Here is a 13,383-nt window from a genome sequence, read left to right on the forward strand (position 1 = left end):
TGTGAGAGATCATCTTTAAAAAGAGATCAGTTTTCTAAAGGTTCTCATTCAAGCTGCAGTGAGTGAAGCTCATGGTCATATGAGGTGCTATATTTACTGAGTGACTTGAAATGTCTATCAAAAAGAGCGCCCCGCCGTGACATATAATCTGAACTCCAACCACTATTGGAGGCATAACAAGGAAGAGATGGTTCACACATCAATCGATTTAGCTAAGTTGTTGAAGTTCATATTGTTTATGCAGGGACTGTGAAAGGCATCCATTTATTAAGTGGTATGAATCATGTGTCACATGGCCACACTGCATGCATTCTTTGTGATGACTATCTAGCATTGATGACTTTTGGGGAATTATAAAAGACAAACATTTGCAGGAACATCTGTAGATACTCCACAATTCCTTCAGTTCCACACTCTCCAAAATACAACCTAGTATAGCTACAGTGGAACACATTCACTGTTGTCAGTGCAGCCTGTTTCCACGTCCTGTTTCCACCACAAACCGCTGTCTTAAAGAACGACGAGCCTCTGAAACAATGGACTATTTCCTTTCTGTAATTGTCAGGCCATGAGCAACTGAGCAAAAGACAAAAGACAATTACCACATGAAAAAGGAGCAAAAACGAGGGCCGTATGTTGCACATGTTAACAGTTTATTCTTGAGGAGGTGTGGCCGCCGTGGGGACAGAACAGCTATGTCCCAGCCTCTGATCATGTTACCCCCATGATGCATGAAGAATGGTGTCATAATTAGACGGGAGACTTTCAGGTGAAAATGACTTTAAATTGTTTTTCAAATAAACTCTGAGGCATGTCTTTAAGATCCATGCATTTATAACCCGCATAATTGTGTGATGTAGCACAATTATCGCAGGTACAATTTTCATTTTGTCCCTGAACTCCCTGAAATGAACTTAGTTCGTATCGTACTGTTCACAATTGTCCCAGCAAAAACAGTGAATAATGAAGTTTGCAAGTAAATCCATCATAGATAATATCTTGAACAATAATCTGAATTATCTGAAGATTGTGTTGTTTTTACTATTGATAGATGAGCATACAAGATTGAAATGTCGGTGCTAAAGATACAAAATTATTTATCATTTGGAAAAGGCAACAACAACATAGCGTTATTATCAAATGGAAAAAAATATGTATGAACATAAGAGAAAAATAATGTAATAATTCCTCAAGTTTTACGTCATTTCTTGGCAATAGAGCAGACCTTGATACTTCATTGTGATGTTTACCTAAGCTGCAACATGATCACACACCCGACGGCAATGAAATATAAACCATTGTTGCCCAGCAAGACAAAGAAGTACCTGCAGCAGTTCAACTTCACCACCTTTAAAAGCAGTGAAAAAACTGAACTAATGCACTATTGCTTCATGAGAAGTAACAGATATAGAAACATATTAAACGCAAAAAAAGCATAATCTAACCAGAGGGATAATCAGCGCAGACTATTGGTATTCCGAAACACATCTTTGGATTCGGCACCGCCCTTAAGCAAAGCAATAAAATAACCTTTCAGTTACAAGGGCTTGGCCTCGCCCAGGTACTGCAGCTCTTCCTGCAGCTTATCTCACTACAAGATAAAGCATTCCAGATGAGGTTCAGAGGACACCGCTGGCCTAGACAAGCCAGTTCTGACCCAACCCAGCAAATTCTTTAGAACTACGACCCTTTTCACACCATTTAACAGTGCATATTCATATGCACCACAGCCCACTTCACAAAGAACAAGCCATACAATTCACACTGTAGTTCAGACACAATAATGCTCCGTGTCCTTCACAGGTCCAGCTTAAGCGGTTAGGTCAACAAAATTAAAATCTGCCTCCAGTAAAACCAACAAAACCTGACGGCACAAGACACAGAAGGCCCTGGTGTTCACAGATACCCAAACCAACTCACAAATATTAAATGAATGTGCATGATATCATTCTCAGGATGAGTGGTAATAAGCAATGTTTATACTTATTAGCTCCGCAGCTTTGAATGGACACAGGCGTCTATTCGCAGAGCAGTGAGATCAACAGCAGGGTTACTCACCTGAAAAACACAAACAGCATCATTAGATGTGCCACAAAATGTTATAATGTGAGCATTGAAAGTGTCATAAGGATATGCAATTTATGCTTTTATTATGGGGCAACCTTTATGCAGTTGCTGCGTGTTATCTATGAAAACATGTCGATGAGATAACCTGTGATCTATTTCAACATCTTACTCATTCTGACAGCAATATTGTTTGTTTGTTCGTTTCCTCACTTCCTGGCAACGTCACCTTTTTTTCCCTTTTTCTTTTACTACGCAAAGTTTGACAAACGCTTGTGGCTACAGTTTTACTAACTTAAAGCTCAACAAAAAAAAAATCTTGTACAACTGGTTGTAGTGTACATAAAACATTCTAGTATGACTAATCATAAGGAGGTCAAAGAACAAGTAAGTTTTAAGTGTCATATGAAAACAGGGCAATGCAGAGTTGCTTTTTTGTGACACCAAAACCAAAAAAAAATTGCCTGTGTCTTTATTCTCCTGGTTTTTAAGCATATACTTAAGCATCAAAAATTACTTTACAAATGTAAAACTCTCATAGTTAAACGACAGATAAATGAAAAAAGTAGTTACTTATTTCTGGAACTTTTCCTTTACCCCATTAGACATGGCCAAAAATGAATTCTGATTCACTTTCACTGAGCAACTTTGGGATCGCCTATATGTTATTCATGTTTATTTCAGGGTCTAAAATGGAATTTCTACTGAACTAAACTGAAAACGAAACTCAATGACACAATCCGGTGGCAACAACCTTGTTAACATTACCATCTAGTGGCCAACTTGGACCACTGCAATAATCACATTTCACCTATCACCGTACTTTATTTAAACTTCATTTACATCATCATAATTTAGGAGGGAAGCAAGATTTGTAAGGAGCAAGCCACTGCAGAGATTGCAAAACACATTCCAAGAGTCTTGAGCAACCAGACTATTCCAGCTCAGAGGGTGAAACTCAACAACCATGCATTGAGGTCTCCCTGCCCCAGCCCAGATTTTTACCACCCACATTGCTCCGCTACTGTGCCGGACATAGCTCACATTTGCCACAGTGCAGTTTCCAGTTCAATCCAGTAACGGCCACGCTCCAACCGCACACCACGAGGCTTCCTAGTGTTTCTCAAGTGTCACCAAAACTGTGATAAATCTTCACCCAGTGACACACGCATGCGCTCTTTGAAATAGGAGCAGTCAAACCTCTGATACAGATGACAACAGGTGTCTGAGGATTTATGCATTGTCAGATTTCAATTAGGATTAAAGGATGGCCGACTGCAAACATGACACTTGGGATATTTAAGCGTTGAAGTTTGTGTCACTTGCTATTCCAGGTATTTTGATTAACAAAACAACAGGGGGGATTCAGGACATCCTAAAAGTGAACAGTGATGTATCCCACACACACATTTCCTGGCATGGATCACTTGATGCCAAACACTGAGTGACAATATTGAGTGACACAGAACGGAGGTTACTTTTACTCCCTCTGGTCATTTTGGTGCTTTCCCAGAACTGGACAGGACACTTAAAATGATTTCCGCATCACTTATGACCTTTGCTTGTAAACTACTCACATTATCGTACAGAGCGGAATTTTGGGAGAATGGAAAGGGGAATGTTTACGACTAAGATGAACTGTGGTATGGCTTCCTGTTCATATCCACTTCATAACTTCAAAAAGGTACTGAGCACAGATTAGATTATTTGTATTAGGGCTGAGTCTTGGCAAGAACCTAGCGATAAGCCTCTGAATACTTGGGTCAAGATACTATAGCATCGCAATATATATCGCAGTCCTATGATATTTATACATTGTAGAAACTGGTTTTTAAAAACACCACATTAATACTCAACACTTGAAGGAGAAATTAAGTTAAACCTTTTTGATGGAATACATTCTTAATTTTTTCTTTTATTTATTTAAAATACTGATATTTAAAATACGTTTTTTTTATATCTATAAATTTAAAAATGACATCAAGAGGAATGTTTGCATCAGTATTTTTTCATGCCTTCAATCAGGATTAAAGATCTTTTGTTACAATAATAATAATTATTATTATTACTATTGATATTATTATTATTATCATTATCCAACACACACCTCTACAGTAAAGTGCATTTATGTATTGGGAAATTGTGTATCATCCATATATTCAATGCATGACCTTCTCCCTGAAATACATCACAGAAATCCAGTGCATGAAATAGTGTTGTAGCATCACTGACATCAGTGACAGCAGAGGTGACTGTTTTTGCCAATGAAATCCCTGTGTAACTGGGGTACAGGTGGGTTGTACCTAGCTAGATTTTAAATACCCTCTTGAGTGCCCCATTTGTAATGTCCTTCACATCGGAGCAGGTAATTGCAGGAATGTGCCTCCATAAATCAAACCAACATGTTTAGGGTGTCTTAGCATGTTTATTACTACACAGTAGGAAGTGGAGGGGTCAAATCAGCAGCAAGGTACAGAGTATGGCCCCTGTACGACATACAGATCGAGCAAACATCACTTTCATGAATGGCACTTTGCATTATCCAAAACCAGACAGATCAAATTGCTGCTTCATGGGAAACTGCAGTATTTTTATGGCTCCAGACAGTGAGTTTGTGTGTAGTGTGTTAAAGGAAGTTTCACATGCTCACCTGTCTTGTAAGAGAGAAAAGTAATATAAGACGACATCATGTCCATAAAAGGAGGAGGGGGGAGTGTCATTCACAGTAATTACAGTCCTGTTGCAGCACTTACTGACACTTAAAATGAATGAAAGTAACTAGCTTGTTTTTTCTATTTCAAGCTTTTGATCATGAAGGAGTGAGGATTATCTTAAACTTCATAACTCATACAATACAGCACTTGTGTCTGGCAGTGCCAGCTCACGTGTCCCTGCTGTAGACTCCCACTAGAGGGACATAACTGCTTTAACATGACAGTCCCATGAGAGAACTGAGTCTTCCTGCTATGAAGTTTGGAAGCCAAACATCAAGCACACAGCACCACACACCTACAGTCGACGACTTCTTCTCACTCTGTGGGAGGTCTTTGATTTGTATTGCTGCCTGACTGAGGCTCGGTTGGAAGTGTAATCCCCACAGGAGGACAGTAAAAAGTGGGTATAATCCCAAGTTCATCAGCAGCGACACACTCAGCCAAGAATTCAGACGCTAATATACTGCTCAATCTGCTGAAACAGAGACATAAACTGGCTGAGTGGGCGAACCACTGGTGGCTGCTAGACAGTAAACCTCCAGCACTGGAGCACACAGTGTCAATCAGTAGCCACCTACTCATGACATAAGCATCATATCATACTCATCATTGCACCAGCAATATGTGAGGATAGTTTGATGCATTTTTTTGTTTTTTTTAATTATCAGTTGAAGACCAATAAAACACTTTTTTCCAGTGCAACCCGATGAACAACTGCATTCTCTTTGCCTCCTAATGTACTGGTATAACTGGCAGTAATGTTAATGTGGGAGATATTTATTTGCACAATGCCTTGCATTCAGAGCGAGAGGATGTTGAGTGGCACACAGTAAGACAAAAGCCTCTTTCACATCGCATTTTCCACTATATTATTGTGTCAAAGGAGTCGGCAAAATTCCGCACACACTGTTGCCAAGAGAAGATAGTCCCTCTACAGTCCACATATGGAGGAGAAGTTAATCTTGTCTGCTGTGGCCAACGGCTATTCTCAGTTTACTTTACTCTGACAGGAAACAAAAATAATCGAGTCGAATTAACTGCGGACCAGAAAATAAAAACATAATAAGATGTGGATGGAGCTTTTATTATAGATACTTACATAAAAAGATGAGTGAATGAATGTAATTGAGAGTAACTCTTGCGTCACTTTTAAACAATAAATCACTTGTGTGAAAAGATTTAGGGAGAAAGCAAGGTTATAGTTTGTGCAGAAATTGACCAGTCATTCATAAGAAAACTATATGCTCATGGGAAGAACAACATGCTGGGGCTCATCAACACATCGGTAAAATGATCGCATGCCTCTCCATCCTTCTCTGCAGCCCGAGCATCATAGCCAGCCCCAATAAGAACTGGACAAAATAATGGCATGACACAAGATATACTGCAGAGGAGAAAATGTACATGCATTTCAACAGCAAAAGTTTAGCACGCTGCACACGGCGAGCTGGACGGAACAGGCACCTGCAGCATTTAACTCAGCACAGTCACACCCACAACACATAACCTCTCCCCCCACTGCTCTCCACCTGTATCACTTTACCTCCCTCAAGTGCTTTCAGTAAAGAGCCTAAAAAAAGTCCCTGCTTACCTTTGGTCGAGCAGAACAAATCCATGCTGAACATTTACAGTAATCTCTGGAGAACTTTGGAATGGTGCAACTTGCTGAGCTCCTCTTCCCCCACCCACTGGGTCTGTTCTTTTGATCCCAGTGTCGCACATGGATCTTTGACTTTCTCTCGCTATCAGCGCTCTCTCACGCTCCCACGTCAAGAAGACTGGATCAGCGGACTGGGAGTCTTCCACCCGCCTCCTACGCAGGTGAGAGCCGCCCTCCTCAACAACACCTCTGTTGGCTTGCTTGTGTAAATAGCGGAACAGTCTCAGGCGACACACTGGAAACTAACCATTAACTGAAAAGACAAGGTTTTGCATTGACAAATGCATCTGTAACTCAAAAACCAGGGTATTTCAATGCGTAATTGGGATGGAAGCAAACAAAGCATTGCTTTTAAGGGCCTGAAGGTGTGTCCCTTTACGTCTCAGAACTCCAGAGTGAATGATGAGCGCACCACTTCTTGGCAAGCCTTCACTTTGAAATACAATTATGTAATGAAATATTAGTGGAATACAGGGGAGAGAAACAGAAACTTAAATATTGAAAACTCCACTGGCCAATTTTAACAAGTTATGATATAACAATGGTCTATTTGAAATCATCTAGCTACAGAAGTTGCATCTCTTTGTCTAGATAATTCTTTACTGACACACAGACTCAAACACAAAAAATAGCTCAAGACACTTTTTCCAAGTCTTTAATATCACGATATTCAAAGCCATCGGGCGACCAGAGAGCCGACCCTCACAGTTCGCTCATGTAGAATCAATACACAGCAACACTCTGACAGAAAACTTCATTGAACAATCTGCAGATACTAAGGTAGATACTGTTGCACGAGGTTAATGATTAACTTTAGAATTCAAATTGCGGAACACACTTTAACCCTGACTATAAATAGATCCGGTGGAGTTTACTGGGATTAAAACAAGAGATTTCTTTGTTGCCCTAATGTAACACAAATCAAATAAAATACAGATGTCATCAAAGAAATGGATGACATCTTCTTCTACATTTCAACTTGTACAATGCATAGCATGCAAATGTTTTTTTGATGGACTTTTTTTTCAAAGAAATTAACTTTTGAGCGTGTCATGGATGTCTCCAGTTCTCTTTACGTATCAAGAACTGTATTTAGGACTGAGGAAAGCTTGTTCAATCGATGTGGGATCAATGACGTACTGCACTGCATAAATGCCGCCACTTCACGATGAGCTGTTTCATGAACATGACCCTGGACATGACCCTCACTCCATTGGAAGAACTGCGTTTACATTTTGAAAACATAATTTTAACAGATTTATCAGACATAAAAAATAAAACACAGGCCATGAAATACTTCAGTACAATACTCAGCTTCAACATCTTGCAACTCTGGTTTTCAGTCGTGAGCAAGCACATATGGATGAATAGTTTGGATAGTGTGTCACTGTGTCGCAGAAAATTTGGTATTTATTATGGGCATAATTATGCTATTGCAAAGCATTTTGAGTAAAGTAGCCAATTTGGAAATTTTAAATAGATTTAACTTCAAAAACAAAGATTTCAAACTTTATTTTGATGCTCTTCTTGTACATGAGAACTGTACTACAGAGGCCTCTGCAAGTTTTTGCTCTTTTAATCTGTCTGTAAACCCAAAGTTTCACAAAGGGCCAATGGGTGAGAACCTTCACAAGTTCAATCCACAAAATTTCCACGTACAGATCCTTATGACTACTTTTCACAGTGCTGGCAACAGTTGCTCAGTGGTAACCATAACCACCAAAGAGATTTAATCATTTTAGGGCTCACAATTTTGTTACTGGTGACTGAGTCATCTTTCATTTTAATAGACAATAACCGTGTATCAGATTCAATCTTTGCATTTTAAGAACAGCCAAAATAAAGGACTAAATAAATTCAACTAGACTCAAGTTTATGTTAGTTTGCACGGCAACCTTTCTAGCTCAATCCTTAAGAGATCAGTGATGCCTGTCAGAAGAAATGTCCAATACTTCAAGATAAACTCTTGTGAACAGTTCTTTGAAGAGAAAGGAAAAGAAGCTTCTTGCAGGGAGTCCTCATGACTCAACTCCCAGCAGGGAGACCTAATCTAATCTCATCAGTGCGGCATGACTTCTCTCACACTTTTGTGGTGATCAACTTTTTACTACTTCTTTCTTTTCCCCCCATTCAATTAAATGTAATTCTATTTCCGACTGGTTTATAATCACTTCATAACAGTGCACGCACATGACCCCAAAAGCTGTCTCCCTGTGTATGTGTGTGTCAGCGACCAATCACAGCAGAGAATGTTGACAGATGAGAGTAGTGTTTTTCTTTTTTCTTATACTTTAAATAATTATACAACCTGACAATGACTACTTTGCTACCAATGCTCCACTGGGATCTATTACAATTTAAAAGCCCATTAAATGAGGAGGAAGAGGAAGCTTTAACGTTAAAGATACTTGGCTGTTTCGTGGCGCACAGTCTATAACTGCATGATTTTATATTATGGTTCACTTAAAATATTAAAATGACCAGGAAAATATTGTTAAAGAGAATTTTTTTTTCTTGTGTAGAAAAACAATATAATATAGGAGTATCAGATGAGAATCCTGAACTAGTTCACAACAGAGGAGACACAACCCATGATGCACTTCCTGGATGGGGAACCAGGATAACAGCGTCACTGGAACGTCCTGAATAGAAAGCATATCTCTTCAGGGACTTCATAGGAGGGTGTGAGACCAGATGGTGGAAAGATTTACAGCTATAGAATGACAAAGTGAATGTTGATGGTTGGCGAGATGTTTGTGTGTTTCGCCTTGTGAGTGGAGTTCATAACCAGTCCAGGAACCAAAGGCATCCCCCATGGCGAGTGCAGGAAAAGGAAAATAAGTGAGAAGGGTGGATTAAGGTTTGTCACCCACACAAGTTGCCTCATTCTCTTGTTAAAAGCCAACAGCTTAGAAAAATCCACTTCATCAACAATTCAGAAAATTATCTTATTTTAATTCATTACAAAAAACTCGAACCTTCTTAATAAAACAGTTACTTAATAGTTGCAGATCTTTTTTTTTGTTTGTTTTGTTCCACACTTTTTGTTCCACACCAAGGGTTTTGTTCCACACTTCCAGTCATTGCTTTTGTCCTCTACAGAACAAAAAGCTACATGTATGAAGCTTTTCCCTGCAACACCAGTGAATCAGGTGGACATCTGAAGTGAAACTGGCAATCACCACTGAGGCAGCTACAACTTCCTGTGTCCTTAAATAGATGTTTCCTGCCATTGTGCAGTCCACAGCGCAGCTGAACGAATATCATTAAACCATCTTTAAATAAACTGATGAGAAAATAAGAAATAAAGACTCAACTTTCAGGAGTGTAATAGCCACATGCACAGTTATATGTAGTATTGCATTTTAAAAGGTTCGACATCATGTGACAAGATGTGATGAATTGAATGAAATGTGTGTAATGGTTGAACCATAAAATGTCAAAAATAAATATAAATAACTAGATAAATAAACTTTGATTTTTTTAGCATGAATTTGATGTGCACTTGCTCAGCATACAGTTACAGTAAGCTGAACCTACAGAAATATTTGTGAGGTTTGAAGGCAACTCATTTTTACTTTGTACGCACAGAAAACATGGAATGTTTTGTTTATGTACTTTCCCGTCCCACCCTGCTGAATAGTTGTGGCGTATTTATATTCCTAGTGCTTGCTCATTTCACCACAGGAGCCAAGATCTTTCACCTGCTGTGCACAGTGAGACTTCGCAGTGAAGTGATTTTAAAATGGAAAAACCTTCAACAAATTCGGTTGAATATGTCCACATCCTGGCCAATGATATATAGTTTTGGTAGGAGTTTATCAAGAAAAGTAAATCAGAATTCCAAAAAACAAATTCACCCACGCTCTTAAGATAATTCAACTTGTTCTTCTTTGATAACAAATTCACATCTTTATATTGGTCGGTACAGTAAATCAGCCTGAAATCTTATGGGACAAAAGATTAACTTCATGATGTTGCGTGGGTAAAAGATTATAAACTTCACAATAATCCACAAGATGAACTTTTGTTTTTCAAAGCATTTATCCTCTCAGTTCAACACCATCAGCTCAGACAACTGCACATAGGTCCATGCATCACAAACTATAGCACTACAGTTAAACATACACTGCTGCTGTTGTGAACAACGGTGGCGTCGCCTCCAGTCTGGCAGCAAATACAGTATGTTGGACACTGACCTAAATAATGACGTTGCTCTCTGTAATCAGCAAACTGGTAATGATGAGAACGGCGGCTTTGTTGCCGGCATCATTTCACATGAATGCATGTGAGACGCTTCAAAGTTCTCACCTACTGATGTAAACACAAAAGCATGTCATTACAGGAAAGTACTATACCAAAGCACTTTGTTTACATCATATCCACGGAATCCCAAACAAATGAAACTGTGCTTTACGACTGAATCTTTCATGTAACGTGTTGCAATGATAGGAACTCTGCGAGGATGAAAACAGCTGTCCATCCAGACCACTGTAAAATGTACAACCCCAAGGTCACTATTATTACTGGCAGCCATCGTCAGGAAACAGAAGTACAGAAAGGCAGGACAGAAGGAAACATAGTTGACACGAGCGCTGTGGACAGAGTGGAACTGGGGCTACACACAGGTCAGCAGTTAAACCATAAGACAAAGACAGAAGCAGGAAGACAAATAGGACTGTGTGCGAGGAGGGATTCTGAATATGTGGAGGACAGGGAATTCCCTTTGTATACAAATTAAGAAGCACTCAGGCTGCCAACTGTAATCATTTAAACTGCTTTTAAGCCGCTGAAATCCCACTTGCTCTGATGGGGATGAGAAAAGGTCCAGTTCCAGAAATATGCGGGAGTGACGTACAATGTGACTCAATAAGAAAATTCATTTCCTGTGAATTACAGAAGACAGGAAATAGCCAGCAGATTCCACTGTTCATAAGTGCCTGTTTGTTCCGCAGAAAATGCCAACAAATATTGTACTTAAAATAAATGCTGTTATCACCAAAGGAACTTGTCTTTTAGCTGCAAATATGGTGCCATCTTCGGGAACCTCTTGTGGCACACCCATTTCGAAGAGTGAGCCATCACCAATAGAAAGTTGAAGTTTTTGATACATTTTATGAATGCTAAACTCAAGATTTACCGGGGCAAGTCTCTCCGTTGATAAAATGAGAGTGAATATTGACATTTACAAAGCACACTACATGATATTAATGGCAAAGATACATCATCCTGATAGGCTCACTTGACACAAGCAACGACTTTGGAATGTCTTTTTTGTGTATTTAAACATCATTTGACTGCAAAATTCGAAATGAACTCAAATCGATTTTCCTCTCCGATACTATCCAGTGCACTTCGAATCAATTAGTATTTTTCATCATTATTTATAATCACCACGAGTCGAGTGACTATTTACTGTGTTAAATCCCAGACATTTTCTTCCATGTTTTAGCAAAAGAACCTTGCGTCAACAAATCCAAAACAAATCGAATAACTAATCAAAACAAGATTTTTTTTAATCAAATCAATTCAGAAAAACTAAACCAATAGCCAGCAAATAGTCCATTCAATGTCTGTGTCAAGCGCCCATTCTTTCTTATTTTTAGAGGAAACTGTCAGAAGCATTGTCAGTTTGAATGAAACCCTTCTTCTACTGCTTCAATGTGACATGCAGGCCTTACTCGCTGTTGCCTCCTGCAGTAACAAAGGATGTACTGCACAACCAAATGCTTCACATGACTGAATAAAATTCATATAAATATAAATATGGGTTATGTTTGGTAGGTCAAAGTCAAGGTCAAGTCTTTGTGGACCACCTATTGGGTAACCCTAACAAAGGGCGAATTATACAATTCAACAACGGTGGGAAAAAAGTAATAGTCACAAACTATAGCTCCAAGACAGTAAATGATACACAGATACACACAATCAACTGGTGAAGGTACATGTTGAATGAATCCACTTCTGACAACTAAGTTTAAATATCTTGATTTGAAATGAATATGAAGAGGTAAAAGGTGTGCTAAGAACTAAATTATTGTTGACAGTGAAGATTTTAGTTAGTATAATGTTATACAAAGTACAGAGCAAGCTGCACCATAATAATGCTGAACAAAGTTATTTTATATAACCTCCAACTAAACCATACTGCTTTGCATAATAAGGCATAAAATCCGTTGGAAATGCGGACAAGGGCAATAAAAATCGATCTTGTCCCCTCTCTGCTACAACCAAGCAGACAGGCTATAATAAAATAGTTCCTTTTAATTAGCACGCTATCGTGACAGCATGCATATCGATTAGGTGTTGGGTTACAACAGAATGCTAATCTCTAATCACATCATGGAAAATATTGGATATATTCACTGGGGTGCAAGAGTCGGGTCTCTCCACAGGAAGTGTCTGAAATTGATTTAATGATTGGATGGACAGAAGATATAGCATCATGAGAGCATTATAGCACACTTGAATGAGGTCGATATGCATAGCACATGAGAGTCCAGGGTGATCAACAAAACCCATGGGAAATTACAAGACAATTCTATAATCTCTTAAATAGCAGCGACATAAAAAGCGCCAATAAAACAAGAGTAAACACTAAAAGCCATTACAGTCCGTTTATTTTTTACTACATGAGGGCAAAAATAGGGTTTTTCTTTAGAAAGCGATGAATGACTAAGCGTGAAAACACTGCGCTCATGACAAAATATCACACACGGGTGCGACGAAATAAAGCGTTTCCTATTAGTGTGACCTTGTGAACGCTCACAAACCTTCTCGAACTGGTGAGAGAAACACTACATTATCAAGGGCTCTCTTTCTAAGTTTGCTTCAACCTAACATGATTAGTATGTCTATATAGAGTACAGCAAGAAATCCATGATTAAAAATAGTACAAAAAGAATCTTGAATTTGGTTATGAAATCAATTTCTAGACATTCAACG

The 13,383-nt window shown here is 38.9% G+C and overlaps 1 protein-coding gene across 5 annotated transcripts in view; it reads right to left on the bottom strand.

Moving 5' to 3' along the window:
• Positions 1-13,383, bottom strand: part of plecb (plectin b) — a 94,389-nt gene that overhangs the window by 58,943 nt on the left and 22,063 nt on the right. The gene's annotated exons all lie outside the window — the stretch shown is intronic.

The sequence above is a fragment of the Synchiropus splendidus genome, chromosome 12 (assembly GCF_027744825.2).
Source record: "Synchiropus splendidus isolate RoL2022-P1 chromosome 12, RoL_Sspl_1.0, whole genome shotgun sequence".
In the NCBI taxonomy this organism is placed as follows: Eukaryota; Metazoa; Chordata; class Actinopteri; order Syngnathiformes; family Callionymidae; genus Synchiropus; species Synchiropus splendidus.